At 41.2% G+C, this 15,315-nt stretch overlaps 1 long non-coding RNA gene across 2 annotated transcripts in view; it reads right to left on the bottom strand.

Moving 5' to 3' along the window:
• Positions 1-8,109: 8,109 nt before the first annotated feature.
• The window catches only part of LOC126980991 (uncharacterized), a 9,189-nt gene continuing 1,983 nt past the window's right edge, over positions 8,110-15,315 (bottom strand). Inside the window, exons 2-5 of one of the 2 annotated variants that reach the window (XR_007733696.1) lie at positions 15,001-15,235; positions 12,251-12,384; positions 9,446-9,552; positions 8,110-8,314 (exon numbers count right to left, since the gene is read on the bottom strand). This is a non-coding gene — a long non-coding RNA (uncharacterized LOC126980991). The remainder of the gene's footprint in view (positions 8,315-9,445; positions 9,553-12,250; positions 12,385-15,000; positions 15,236-15,315) is intronic. The other variant, XR_007733695.1, reaches the window with a different exon arrangement.

The raw sequence follows: 15,315 nt of genomic DNA, 5'->3' as shown, positions 1-15,315 counted from the left end.
CTACCAAGAGCTTAAGATTATCAAGGCCATTTTCTTAAACATTTGCGGCCATGCAAGCACACGTAGGCTATTTGGCAAGACTTTCATAAGAGTTGTTGGCATTTCCAAGGCTAGTTTTATGACCCTGCGGTTGTAGTTTGATCCTTCTTCTGTACCATGAACCTAAAACAAGGACTCATTAGAACCTGGTTAATCTCTCTTTTGGCCTTAGAAAATGATTAATGTGAGTGGCGGAGTTAAGCGTCTAAGTATACCCAAACAGTTATACCCACACAAACGATATCCAGTTAAAGCCATTATTAAAACCGTTAATTTGTTGGTGTTTTGTGATATTAGTGGTTTAGAAACCGGAAAATACAATGTGCTGAGTACGAGAATCTGGTGAATCTTCGGACCAATGAACGAAGCGTTTCAGATGCTTCATATGAGTCACAAGAAGAAGAAGAGGAAGGAGAGTCGGTAGTGAAGTGGACGAGGTGAGTGATTTAACGTTAATTTACCTTATTAGTATTTATTTGGTCGCCATTTCCTTGCAGTGAGAGTGTGTTTGAAGTGTAATGGGGGTAATGAGAGGGACATGGCCTTGTGGGGGGTGGGGGAGGCGGGGTGAGAGAGGTAAAAAGAGGTGATGGTGTTGATGTGCGGGACAACACCCACGAACCCAACACCCACCCCGCCGGCCGCCTCGCCCCACCCCGGGTGCTGCCCTGCTGGTGCCCCCGTACAAGTTCATGCTCCCCCCTTAGGTCACGACCCCGAGCACGCCGCCTTTAGTGGTGTGCATGACGTAGCTCCTACATCCACACCTGCAGCTTCATCCACCCGTCCACGGTGGCCAATCAGCAGCTGTGACCGTAATTTGTGGTGGGGCCAGGATCGAGGTGCTATACGCCAGAAGGGTGCTCTATGCCTCGGTGGGCTAGTGGTCAGCGTGTCTGCTGGCTCAGCAGCGAGCAGGGCCTCCCCATTCGTAAACATTATCCCCTATTTTCAAGAGCAAAAAAAAAAGTCCTTGAATTTTTTTTGGCGTTTCCATGACGACGGAGTGTTTGTAAGAAAAGATATTATTATGAGCTACTGATGTTTCTACAGGTAGTCGAATAGGTAAGATACTGCCACGGTATTAAAACGAATTCAAAGATTAAGAATACTGCTGTGAATATTGTTCAAAGCAGTGTTGTTCATGTGTGTGTGTGTGCTGAGTCTTTAGTGAGGATTATTATCCATGGGTATTTTTTTTACGAATATTTGAAAAAAACATATTATTCAAAAAAATATCCCTAACATGCACTTATCAGCTGGCCATGATGTAGCCTAGCTTAATACTTTGTAGCAGAGTTCTCTTTCAAAAAAATTTCATCATGTAAAAAACCCCTGACCCCCATGCACCTGATTCTGCCCCATATCATTCATACAATTCTGCCAAACACAGTATACTCTGTTGTTTTTGTTGTTTAAAAAAAAAAAAAAATATTTTTTTTTTTTCATTCATTATTATCATTTTTTATTGCTAGTATTATTATTATGAGGAGTAATGTGAGTTCAAAATACAAAAAAAAAAAATCAAAAAAATCCAAGAAGAAAGAAGAAGATGAGTAAAAAAAAAAAACAAAAAGAAGCAGAAAACTTAAAAAAGAGAAGAGAATGAAAGCTTGACTACCGGCCGTGTTACAAGTAACGAAAAAAAAAAAATTGTGTTACAAGTGCCATCCAAAAAAATTATAACAGACAGTTGTCAAATGACAAGTGTTTCCCGGGCCGTGGTCCAACTTTAAGGTGAATTGTTGTTTTCCAAGCAAGCCTATAATAACATGAATGTAGTTTTTGTTTGAAAATTTTTAAGTTTTAATATAATTATTAATTGAAAATTTTAGTGGCTCTGAAAGTTACCAGAAACTATCCCTGGAAAGTTTCTATACTTCTGGAAACTTTCCCACCCTTTGCAACCCTACTCCTGGACACTCACCTCAAGGAAACTGAGATTGCCTTGTTTATGACTTCAGTCCAGCCCAGACAGTCCCTAAGAATAAGGAAGAATTAAACACTAAATCCATCGTACTTTACATTATTAGCCGTCTTTACAATCACACACACTGGGGAAGAGAGAGACAGAGAGAGGATAAACTAAACTGACCAGATTTTAGATCTGGGTCATGTTTGGTGGATTACCACATGTCACCATGGCCTCCAATTAACTCAAATTTGGGGTCTAGTGAGTTGGACAATACTGCTTGTGACACTAAACATATTTTGACATAAATGGATGTACCGAAGTGCACTGGTTAACCCCTCCGCTGTGATTGGCACGGATTTTGCATTCACTGATTGCCTGGTAACACATACTTCCAGGTCTTTCTTCCTCTGTGGTGGATAGTGGAGTGTTTCCCATGTGGTATTGGTATGCTGGGTTTCTCCTCCCAAGGTGAATGACTACATTTTTCTTCATTGAATTGTAGCAGCCACTTTTTACTCCATTCCTGTAGCTTGGTGATGTCTTCTTGTAGGAAGTCCGCATCCAAGGGGTTGAGAGGCTGGGAGAGAGATGAATGGGAGAGGAGCAGAAGGTCAAAGGAAAGTGAAGATCATCAAATAGGCTAAGGAAGATATATAGAGAGGAAGAGAGATGGATGGAAGATATACAGCCTGGTAGATAGAGGTCAAGCTTTAGAGCAAGTTTGGGACTTGAATTTAGGATCAAGTAGAAGGGAGCAGAATAGAGAACTGTCAATAGCCTCAGAAACCTGCTTTTTGGATAGGAAGAGAAACTGTTGTGAAGATGGATGGTTTTCCACAGAATTGAAAAATAGAGCAAAGACCATATATGTTGCAGAAGTTGATAAAGAAGTTAGAGGAGCTATCAAGACACCTCTTTGGGCCATCACCAATTTAATTTCTTACTTGTTGGAGTGCAAATACTACCTCCACTCAAGAGGATCATAATGTTTCCAAATCTCGTCCACCTTTGTTAATTGACGAACGTTCATGTCCCCAGTGATCTCTTGGACTTTTTTTTTATTTAGTGCAGCCTCCTCTGAGTATGATTCAGTTTATTCATTCATTTCATATGCAAATGCTATTCTTTATAGCTTTGTGATAGGTGCTCATATTTAGAGTGTGCCACATGTATTATTTAAATTAATTTCCTTACCAGTTCAACAGCAACTTCCATGCAGTCCAGGCCCAAGCATCACCCTCTCGGGCCCTGGTACCGGTGTGTAGCCCAGCCCCCTCCTGCACTCTTCCTCCTGGGAGCCTCAAACCATCACCCCCAACCTCCAGGTCTCACCAGGTACAGATTAAAATTAAAATATTAAGCTATTAAATTTCAATTAAATTTTAAACTGTTAAAATGAAAACTGCCATCATGAGCCACCAGAGCTGCCGGACCCTTAGAAAGTAGTTGCCTTTTACCCCCCATGCTTGGACCCTGATGCCGGCTTGACCTAATATGTCACTAGAGTTCAAAAATTTATCTTAGAGAACTGTGCATATCATTCTTCTAATTTTTACTATCCATCAGCTTGTCCATGTTTTTGCAGGTGCTCTAGTTTCCTATTCATTTATCCCTTGCATCAATTGTTATCCAATGGTAGTTCTCATCTTGTTGATAAAGTTGGAGTGTTTGCGGCTTTAAATTTTTCCTTGAAGCCTGTTTTAGTCATTCTCAGACCTATTTATTACATAGTTCTTGCAGATTTTATTGCCATTTGTCAACTTCTTTACTCAGCCTGTTTAATTTTAACTGACAATACTACTAGAAATCTAATGAAAATTTTTTACCTTAGATTTCTGTTGTGTGTTCAATGGACTGTTCCTCTGGTGACTAAGTGGCATTGTCAGGCCTCTCATGATTGGCTGGATTCCTCTCTTGCTCTCATGGAGGTTGTCTGTCACTACACATGCTCTTCTGTTATGTGTTTATATACTATTTGCTAGCTAAAATCTATAAGGTAGGCAGTTTCAGTTAGCACCATTAGATTATACAGTGACTAGAACCCAAATATATTTGTCAATATTCTGTAAAATGAACAAATTATGACTAGTATTACTGAAAGAACAGCTCTGAAATATTTATACTTCTCTCTACATATTGCCATTTGCAAGAGCAGTGACATCTCAAATAATGATCGGCTTACTCTTTTGATTTTGCGGCGCCCTTGTCATTAAGCCGCGAATTTTGGAAAATCAAAAGCTTTGGTGCGAATCACCATAACTCCCTTATTTCTGGGGCTACAGTAAAGCTTTTGGTATCAATCGATGGCACAATAAAAGGGCTATATTTTTTTAATTAGCGACCGGTCTTGAAAACCAACTCATAAGGGTCAAAAATTGAATAAATTCGCAAGAAATGACACGGAAATTTATTTTTTGAGTTCCCAACCTTGAAACCCACTCATTTTTGAGAATTTAAAAAAATGTATTTAACAAATGATTTAGCCCTGCCAATGTGTTTGCCAATATGGTGCATAACATTTCCCTACTCCCAGTAGTTTCATCGCTAGAGCTCGAAACGTAAGCCCTGTTGAGAGCGATTTTGACAAACTCCAAACACTTTGACGTTTTTGTCTAATATGTGCTGTAATTTGGCATGTAGCCCCTCTTGGCAATGTAGTTTGACGTCACAAATTAACCTGTTTTTCGGTCCTTTTGCCACGATTTGGACACATCCTAGTTTTTTGCTTATAACCTTTTTTATTTACTAATGCTTTCCAACTTTTTTTCTGATTATTAATCTGTTTTAAAAGAGCTTTCATTTGCCACCAAGCATGCCTTCCTACTTCAGTAGTTTTCGCTCGAGCTTGACCAGAAGTTGCGATGAACATTCGCCAAATCTGACTCATTTCATGCGCCGCGATGAAAAACCTTCCTGACGCCACAAAAACCAATATATCTGCATAAAAATTCATATATGAACACTTCAATATGTTGACTAATTTGTATTCAAACCATTTTAAAATATCTAAATAAAAAAAGGTATTATTTTTTTATCATCATTTCCACTATATAAATCAACTTATATTAAGCGCCTTATTATACATTTTTTTCTTCTCTTTTGATACCAAATATATATGTATATTAAGGCCTTTCATATAGGTTGATTTTATAGTGAAATGATAATAAAAAAATAGTAACTTTTTTATTTAGATATCTTAAAATGGTTTTAATACAAGTTAGTCAACATAGGGTAGGCGGTGGCGTAGGTGGTAGCGTACTGGGCTCACATTCACCTGGATGATGGGTGGGTTGTTCGAATCCCTACCACTCGGGATTTTTCTTTCAGTCACCAGCAACCTTAAACCCCACACATGCTGTCCTGAAGACCACCCAACCGGATCAACTCTAGGGGAAGCCGTCGAGAATGAAGAACGGGACACACGGGGATGAGCAAAATGCCACTATAAACCTATAAACACTGCCCCGCGCAAGGCTGGGCCTGGCCCAGGCCCACCCCCAAGAAGCCTTGGGACCATCCACCTCAGGCCCACCGAGAAGATGCCTACCGGCGCAAAAAAAAAAATATTGAAGTGTTCATATATGAATTTTTATGCAGATATATTATTTTTTGTGGCGTCAGGAAGGTTTTTCGTTGCGGCGCGCGAAACGATTCAGGTTCGGCGAATGTTCAAGGAGCTCGTGCAAAAACTACTAAAGCTAGAAAGGCGTGCTTGGTGGCAAATGAAAGCTCTTTTAATACAGATTAATAATCAGAAAAAATGTAAAGCATTAAATAAATAAAAAAGTTATAAGCAAAAAACTAGGACGTGTCCAAATCAGGGCAAAAGGGCCGAAAAACAGGCTATTTTGTGACAGCTCGACGACGAACTTGGAATCGAGCCATCAAAACATCCTTCGAGTTGGTCAAACTACATTGTGAAGAGGGGCTACATGCCAAATTACAGCCCTCTAGAGGCAAAAAACAAGGCCACACTAGACAAAAGCGTCAAAGTGTCTGAAGTTCGTCAAAATCGCTCTCGACAGGGTTTACGTTTCGAGCTCTAGCGACGAAACTACTAGTAGTAGTTAAATGTTATGCACCATATTGAAAAGCACATTGGCAAGGCTAAATCAATTGTAAAATAAGTTTTTTGAAATTCTCAAAAAATGAGTGGGTTCAAGGTTGGGAACTCAAAAAGTTTTTTTTCCTGTGTTTTTTTTTGCAAATTTATTCAATTTTTTACCCTTTCGAGCCCGGTCGCTAATAAAAAATATAGCCCTTTTATTTTGCCATCGATTGATACCAAAAACTTAACTGTAGCCCCAGAAATAAGGGAGTTATGGCGATTCGCACCAAAGCGGGTGATTTTCCAAAATTCGCGGCTTAATGACAAGGCTGGGGCAAGTGTCCATTCCATAGTATAGGGTTCACTGACAAGAGTTATTGAAACAGTGCTGAAATTAACCATTTCACAGAATAAAAAGGTCTCAGTGATATAACCATATCATATATAAAGGGCAAAATAAGTGAAAAATTCAGTATTTTCAAAGAATTTGTCACATCCTCCTTCAAATTGGTGAGTGGACACTGGCTGCTGCCTGTTGGTGCTGGCGTGAGTACTATGTTAAGCTCTCATGGTTTCAACGGTCCCCATAACAAACACTTACTTATACGTCACTTATTTACCTTAATTCTCTCATTCTCAGTTCCTCACATGATTTCTTTAATTTCTGATCATTCTGTTACTAATCAAGAACTAACCAAAATTTTGTAGTAAAGGCAAAGTCAGATGTATAGTAGGGGTGGGGAGGAGTGAGTGGCTGGAAAGAAGGAAGCTCATTATTATGGTGGTACAAAGAGTGAATAGCATGCTCATTGATCGTCCTGCTGACATACAACTAGTATTGTGATGCTGAAATAATCTTTAGTACGTGCAGCAATGGCAAAAATCAGAAATAAACATGATGGGATATAGAGTAGCTTTTGCATTTTATATAATTATTGAAATGCCAGTGAATAAACTGATTTCACCATATATTTTTACAATAAGTTCTTCAATTGCATGTTCCTTTTTTTATTCTGTGTCTACATTCATGGTATTTTACATACAGTTTCTCCAGTTACTTAAAACACTTTCTGAATTACATCATCTGTTTAAGTGACTGGAAAAAGTGTAGAGAACATACTGTGAATGTTCAGGAATGTTACAGAAAACATGTTCTTTAAGATCTAAATCGTAAAAAGATATTAATGGAAGCAGTTTATTCATACAACATATAAATTGCAAAAGCTTGCTTTTTATCCCTACTGTGACATGCAGAAAGTAAATGTTTATATTTGGTTCTATCCTTTGCAACACCTACTAAAGATTTATTCCAGATCACAATCTCAGTTTTATGCCAGCAGTATGATAATGAGCATACTTCTCATTCTTTGTATCCCTTATGATGCTCTTTCTTCTTGCCCTCACTCTCATTCATCCTTGCAACCCTGCAATACACTTTGCCTTTTATTTTTGTTAGTAACAATGAGCAGAAATAAAAGAAACCAAGTGAGAAATGAAGAATGATAGCCAAGTTAGTGTTGGTTATGGAGAATCATAAAAGCAAGAATGCATCACGTAGTACTCATTCCAGCGCCAGCAGCCAATGGCCCACTTACAGGTACAAGCCGCTTGAAATGTTAATTTTCACTTGCATTGCGTTCTGTCTATAATTTGGCTATACTGTCATATTTAAGGGACTTTCCCTTTATAGGGTGAAATGATTTATTTTTGTACTGATAAAATGATTTGCAATGGCAGTGATATATGTTAAAGTTTTTTTCACTTATACTAATAATTTCCATATTTTTTTACTCTTGGTAAATGAATGTAAGTCTTACAATCACCACCGAGATTAATTAATGCCAACCAAAACTGTCTAAATAGTATATTGGACATGTGACACTAGAGCATGTGTGGTCATCAGACTCCTTCCATGAGACAAAGATTAGAGAAATCCAGCCAATCAGGAGAGGGTTGGCAAATGTTGCTTTGGCACCAGAGGAACATTTTGTTCAAACAGGGTAAGGTTTTTGGTATCAGTGTTACAGAGGCAGGCAGCAGGTTCAGTAGAGGGGTTGGAAAATTGTCAAACTGCAACAAATAGGGACATGTGAAATCAAACAAGATGAATGTATATTCCAGTTTTTTTGTAAACAAAAGTTATTTTTCATTTAATTTCCAGGAGCTTTGTGAGCTGATAATCCTGCATCTTTCAGATGTAGTGCAGTGTTGAACCAGGCAGCAGGTGTTCTCTTCCACAACAAGCCACACAAACTGGCTTGTAAAGAGACTCCTTGCACGCTGTGAAATGACATCTCGGCCATCAGGTGTTCCTGTCAGGGAGGACAACAATGTGTTGGATGCCAGTAACTGAGATAGTAAATGCTTATAGTGATGAAACAATATAACATTACAGAGACTGCAATAAGAGTGAAAAAATCCTGTAACGTAACACAGCATCGAGTGCCTGGGATCAAACCCGGGGCTTTTGAGTACAAGTCAGAGCAGCAAACCAACTAAACCACTGATGGGCTAAAAGGTCACTGCACCGAAGGCCACTTCTGGTGCACTATACCTGACATCCCAGCACCACACTGTGAACATAGAGGGGAAGGTGAACCCACTCACACTCGTTGGATCATCAACCCACAGTGACACTTACGCTGTTTATAAACATTAGAGAATCTGCAATAAATGTGGAATGTAACACTAGAGAGTGCCAGGGATAGAACCCAGGCCTACTGAGTGTAGGTCATAAGTGGCTCAGTTGGATTGCTGCTCAGACCTCTACTCAAAGGCCTGGGTTCAGTCCACGCACTCAGTGGGCATACATTACAGAATGTTTTCACTGTTAATGCAGCTTTTCTAATGTTAATCCAGATCCAGATGTAGACAACATATGTGCTATTGTGGGTTGATTAAAAGCATCTCCAGCTACCACAAGTGTGAGTACACACCTTCACCTTCATGCTTACAGTGTGGTGCTGGGGCGTCAGGTATAGTGTCACATTAGTAGCCTTCGGAGCAGTGATCTTTTAGCTTATCAGTGGCTCAGTTGGTTTGCTGCTCTGACTGGTGCTCAAAAAGCCTTGGTTCGATCCCTGGCGGATCGAACCGTTATATTACAGGATATTAATGAATTTACTTATCCATCCTAAAGTAAATTAGTAAAGTTGAATGAATGTGCTAATGGGACAGTAATGAATTTCTGAATTTCTCTGATTTGGAACCTCATATATCATCACCTTTATAAGTAAAGTAAATTTTTACTAGGTTTCCTACATTTTGTATGTCAGCTTGTGATGTAGACAGATAAGGCAAACTTTAAAACAGTCACATCCTACAATGACAAAGGTAACTATACCAAAAGGTGCAACACATAATGAAAAATTGATTTAGCCAAAAAGTCTGGCAGACAAATGACAGGCAGTTTCTTTGAGGGTGACAACATGCTACTATAATACCCTCAACTGAGGAGTAAATGTAATCCCCCTTCGTCACAAGGCCCATGTGAAGGTCACTTCACATTCTTGGTCACGGCTGAACTGTTCCATCATCTGCATGACTCCACCTGCAAAAATTAACCTTAGATAAAAATTGAAACACAGTGGTACAGTTTCAAATTGTACTACTATCTATTAACGTAGTATATGGCAGAGGGTGCGTCACTTCACTCACTCGCTGTCTCCATTCCTGACAGTCCATCTGAGCAAGCTCCCATGCAGCTACACCCTGTTCATCTCGAGTCCCCCCCAGCAGGATCCATCGACCTGACCCAGCCATGACTTGCATGAGCATCCCCTTGGTCTCCTCTACTCAAGGTTGTTTTGCGCAGAAACAACCCTACGAACAGGATCAACATCTGAGATGCATGCCTCATGCCCATAAAGTCCGAGTTGACATTCACGGACTAAGCTGGTAACAGGTCTCGACTCAGTTTCATAGTGTAGACACTGGCTAGTCACTTAGTAATTTCAGCAACACTCCATGATCCTGTGAAGGTAGTTGGTACCAAAGGCATCAGTGTCTTTGTCTTGCAGCCATACAGTAAGTCTGACGAGTGACTTCCTGGCAAGACCCACCATTGCTATGCATTACGTTACCAATGTAAGTGAAGCTTTTGGTGACCTCAGCATCCTCACCTAATGCATGAACAGATGGAACTGTCTCATCCAGCAAGCATCCAAATGACTGGACCTTGGTTTTGTCCCAGGAGACTTTATCCCAGAGGCTTAGTCTCCTCATGCAGCACTCCTCATGCAGCACTTAAGAAGCCATCACCAGGATCTCAATGATTCCCTGAGAAGTATAGTATCAGTAAGAAACAAGGTCATTGACCTTAATGTAGCCACAGATACTCTGTAACGACTTGGATCAGCAACTTTTCCTAATACCCTGTCCATGCAAGTGATGAAAAGTGATGGATTCCTCACTCCTGCATTAACATGAAAGAAGCTGGAAATGCCTCCCCTACACTTCACAGCATTCTCAGTCCCAGAGTACAGGCCACTCATCATGTCCGTAATTCTTGCAGGAATCCCACAGATCTGCATAATGTCCCAAGAGTGCCTAATGATGCATAGAGTCAAATGTCTTCTTGAGATTGACAGACTGTAAGTAGCTGCTGGCATTCCATAAGGAAACAAAGTGCTAGGAATTGGTCACTTGTTGACTTACCAGGCACAAACCTAGATTGCTCATATCTTTGAAACTTTAGACAAGTGACCATTTCGACCAGCACACTGAGCTGTGTAATACTACAATAATTGTTGCAGCCCTACCAGCCCCATTTCTCTTTCCAGTTAGGAGGAATGGCACCAAACTGTCACATGACAGACAGCACTGCATGCAACCCATGGATCATGGGTTAACCCCCAACTTTCAGCATCTCCACACTGATAATACAGATCCCAGTTGCCTTTCCACCCTTCAGCTTCCTCACAGCCTCTCACACCTCTGCAAGAGAGGATGGAGTTTTGTCAGTTGGTGGATCAGCAACCACCGCCTGCAAATCAGCCAAAGGAAGCTGTCCACTTTGGGACTCTTATAGCTGCCCAAAGTACTCAGCCCAATGAGCCTGGACCTATTTGCATCTGATACAATCTGCCCATCAGCTGTTTGGATAGTACACTTCCGAGATGTAGATTAATTTTGGAGTGGAGCTTCTTCAGAGCTCGAAAGTCTTGTCTAGGGTCATTTGCATTTAAACAACCCTCAACATCTTCAAGGAGTCCTCTGATGTACCTCATAGGTCCTTTGTGACAGAGTCCTGTATCACTTTGACTTCCCACTCATCCTGGCAGTCCAACACTTCTCTATCCTCTTCAGTGTCTCCCTTGAAGCAACTCCACTCCTAGACCTTGGACACACTCCAATGTACTCCTCAGCAGCTTTGAAAGTTTTGCATTTTAAGGTATCTGACAACTCTCCAAAGTACCTATTACCTCAAACCGATTTGAGACTGCCATTGCATACTCCTGAGCACATGCCTGGTCCCTCAGTTTCTCAAAATGGAACCCTGGAGGATTGCAACTTTTGATTTTATTAGACCTGATGTCTATCCTAAGTTTAGGAAGAAGTCTGTGATTGGTTGCAAAGGACTCCGCAATCTGGAAAACCCTTCACATCTGGAGGATCCTCTTTCAAGGATGTGAAGGATCCTCTTTCAAGGATGTGATTGATGTGAAGGATGTGATGGATCTCCTTTGCTGCACTGCTAGTATTGCTTCACCAAATCCAGTGGTGAGGTTTGTATCTCTCGAACCAGGAACCATCAGCCTTCTGGATTTTGTAAAGTTCAGAGGGAAAGAACTGTATGTTTCTGATGAACTGTATGTTTCTGATGTCAGAGCCATGGGGAGGAATGCATAACTCATAGCCAGAGCTCTGTGCCAGTAGCTGCATTTAAATTATCCAAGACAATGAGTGTCATGTGGAGGGCACTGGTCACCTATAGTCAAGCTAATAAAATAACTGAATAAAGATATACATAATGAAATAATGAAATAAAAAAAACCAGTTGGGTATTTGCAGCTTTAAAAACTTTGGCAGCATCAGAAAAAAGACTGAAATCCCCATTTACCTTACTCTAATGGAACTAATAAACTTTAATGTAACCTAAAATATTGCATTTAGGCATCTCAAATTTCACAACATTACAATAATTTAACTGATTCTGACATTGAGTTACACTGCTTAACTTAAATTAGCTGGGGCGAGGTTACTGTGGAGAATTGAGGACAGCCCTAATTGTAATTTGATTTTTTCACCTGCATCAGAGGCTGGCAGCAGCACGGCATCACCCTGGCTCGTCTCATTGCCGCTGCTGGCTTGCTGCAGGTCTTCGCTTGTCTGCCTTTGCCCATCAGTCAGCCTCCACATGCCATTCTCCCATCCACTGAAACTGTTAGGACAAGGTGAAGAGTGGTCTCTTACTGTGCATCCATGAAATTAAATAAAACTGATGATAAAATGTTATTATTCCTCAGCATCCTATCATAGTTATCACAGTAGGATTGGAGCAGTTTCCATGGCACCTATGTCAGGGCAAGGGGGGAATGAGGAAGGAAGACTTACATATACAGGTGGGGGGAGGCCTATCCTGCTACTTTCCTTTGAACACGGGAATGAGACAGGGCTATGTCCTTCCTCCATTACAGGGCCACTGACCCCAAAGAGTTTGTGGCTTGAACAAGTCGATGGGTCCTACCACAGGTTGGTTACTTATAAGAGGAAGGGAGATTTGCTCGAAGATATAATAACCCAAGAAGTGGATAAAGATTCCAAGAGGACTTATTTCATGGGGTATCCTTCAGTTCACTGCTAGTGTGTCTGCCTCCCATCTCAAGGGCTCGGGGTTGAATCCCAGGCGGAATGATAACGGGTATATATTGAGCATGGCTCGTTATCAACTATCTACACTATTGAGTTCATACAATACATTTTAACAGATGTAGGGGAGGAGGACACAAGTTTATGTAATGCAGCCTGGTTATCGACAAACAAGTATACATCTTTGTGGAAAGCTGCTACAGTGTGGAGAGCCTCAAGTATGGCATACAGCTCAGCCCGGGTCGAGGACAGGTACCCTGGCAGCCGCCTGGTAACCTCAATGTCAGTGTACAACAGAACTGCAGATTTCTATCATATGTAGCCCTATCTGGTTATACAGTTCTCAACTCGCCTGTGAAATGATGTAGAACCACTATGCTCCCTTTTCGTACAGCCATATATGAACAAAAGAACATAAGAACGTAGGAGTCTGCAATAGGCCGGTAGGCCTGTACAAGGCAGCTCCTTTGAACCTAGGCTCCCGTGTATCTAACCCCACCTAATATCGCTGTCCATGAATTTATCTAATCTATTTTTTAATATGACAATTGTATTGGCACTCACCACATGACTGCTAAGCCTATTCCACTCATCCACCACTCTGTTAGTAAACTAATTTTTGCCTATGTCCCTGTTGAATCTGAATTTATCCAGTTTAAACCCATTACTTCGTGTCCTACCCGGTTCTCTTACCAACAAAACCTTATGAATGTCTCCCTTATTAAAGCCATTCATCCATTTATAAACCTCGATCATGTCTCCACGCACCCTTCGCCTTTCTAGAGAATGCAAGTTTAACTGTTTGAGTCTTTCCTCGTATGGCAAGTTTCTCAACTCCTGAATCATCTTAGTCATCCTCCTCTGCACCGATTCTAACATTTTGATATCCATTCTATAGTAAGGTGACCAGAACTGAACCGCATAATCAAGATGAGGTCTAACTAATGCTAAATATAGTTTGAAGAAGACTTCGGCGCTTCTGTTGCTTACGCTCCTTGAAATAAATCCCACCTATTTGCTTGATTTCTAGCTTGAATGCATTGTGCCCTTGGACGGAGATCAGAGCTCACTAAGACCCCTAAATCCCTCTCGCACCCAGACCTGCTTATGAAAGTGTCATTAAGCAATAGTTATGTGAGGGGTTGTTCCCACCTACACTCAGAAAAGGCAAGGATTGTATGCACTTTCAATGCGTCCACTGGATCAGCTGATATGTTTTGAGTCTAAGGGGGTGGGGAGACAGCGGACCAATAGGGCGTTGTCTTCGCGTTCGTGACGTCATGGCGGCTTCTCCCATAATACCTCCATGGTATGAACCTATTTCTTATTGACGAATAAAATAATAATTATTGTACTTCGCTGGCAGGAGACTTACGGCACGCGCCTGAAAGCTGTGCTACCAACATGTGGAGAGACATGCAGCTGCTAATGTTTCACTCGTTCCGCTGCATTGGAGACCCTAGTGGTAGGAAGTTGCGACACTGCTTCCTTCTATCAATCGTGACTTGTGACTGGATGGCGCCCGTGAGGCCTCCCTACATTGTTGATAAGGGTGAATACTTGCATTTCTTTTGGCATTTTCTGCTTAGTATGGGGTTTCCTTCGTGAGCCAGATGTGCGCCGTCGAATGATTTACTCTGCAGTACAGATTATGTTGGCCATGATCATTTCAAGTTATGTAAATTGATTTATGGGCAGGCCCTTAATTCCGGTAGATTTTCGGTGGGTGGGGGGGGGCGGGGCAAAGCGAGCATGCGCGGATAAGGGATTTTTGTTTCAATTAAACTTTTTAGGAGAATTTTGAAAACATAGCCCCCCAGAAATTACGGCCCTGACGGGGCAAATAATGGATGTAAAAAGATGTGCGACATATTGATACGGTCTTCAAGGAGGGATGGATAGTTGATCCGTCTTGCAACGAAAGTGCAAACTGGTGAATCATGGCGGGGCAAATGTCATCCCCGGGGTCCACGTCATGGCGGGCTGTAGCATCTCCATCTAAAGGTTCTCTTATGTTTCACCATAAGTTTCGAGCAAACTGTGCACTGAGTTTTTTTTTTTATTACCGCAGGTTTTTTATTACCGCCTGTGTATTTGCATCTGCACATGTGAATTATATAATAATATATAAAATTGTGCTCACAAGAGAAAACAAATAAATTCTTTCCATGAATTTTGGTTTACATACCTTGGCACTGACGATTTTTAATGTTTTCTTCTTCCGCCATGGAACCATGGCGCACGGCTTCTAGAGCCCCAAAGGTGCAGATTGCTTGAGACTGTTAGCGAGATGGTGTGTCTCTGGAGTGGCGATAGATCCTGATGAGCTGGCCAGACTTGTGCAAGAAGGTTGTTGTGTTCTTGAGGACTAGAGATATGATGGCAGCAAGGAGCCACTGTCCATTAGGCCTTCAAGTGTCGGTCTGTGGATACGAAGCTTGGTTAGCAAGGCTTTGAGATGGTGCGGGTAGTGAAATCTCGAGCAGTGAGTGTAGTGTATGTG

Source organism: Eriocheir sinensis, chromosome 46 (assembly GCF_024679095.1).
Source record: "Eriocheir sinensis breed Jianghai 21 chromosome 46, ASM2467909v1, whole genome shotgun sequence".
Classification (NCBI taxonomy): Eukaryota; Metazoa; Arthropoda; class Malacostraca; order Decapoda; family Varunidae; genus Eriocheir; species Eriocheir sinensis.
This window is presented reverse-complemented; position numbering and strand designations above follow the sequence as displayed.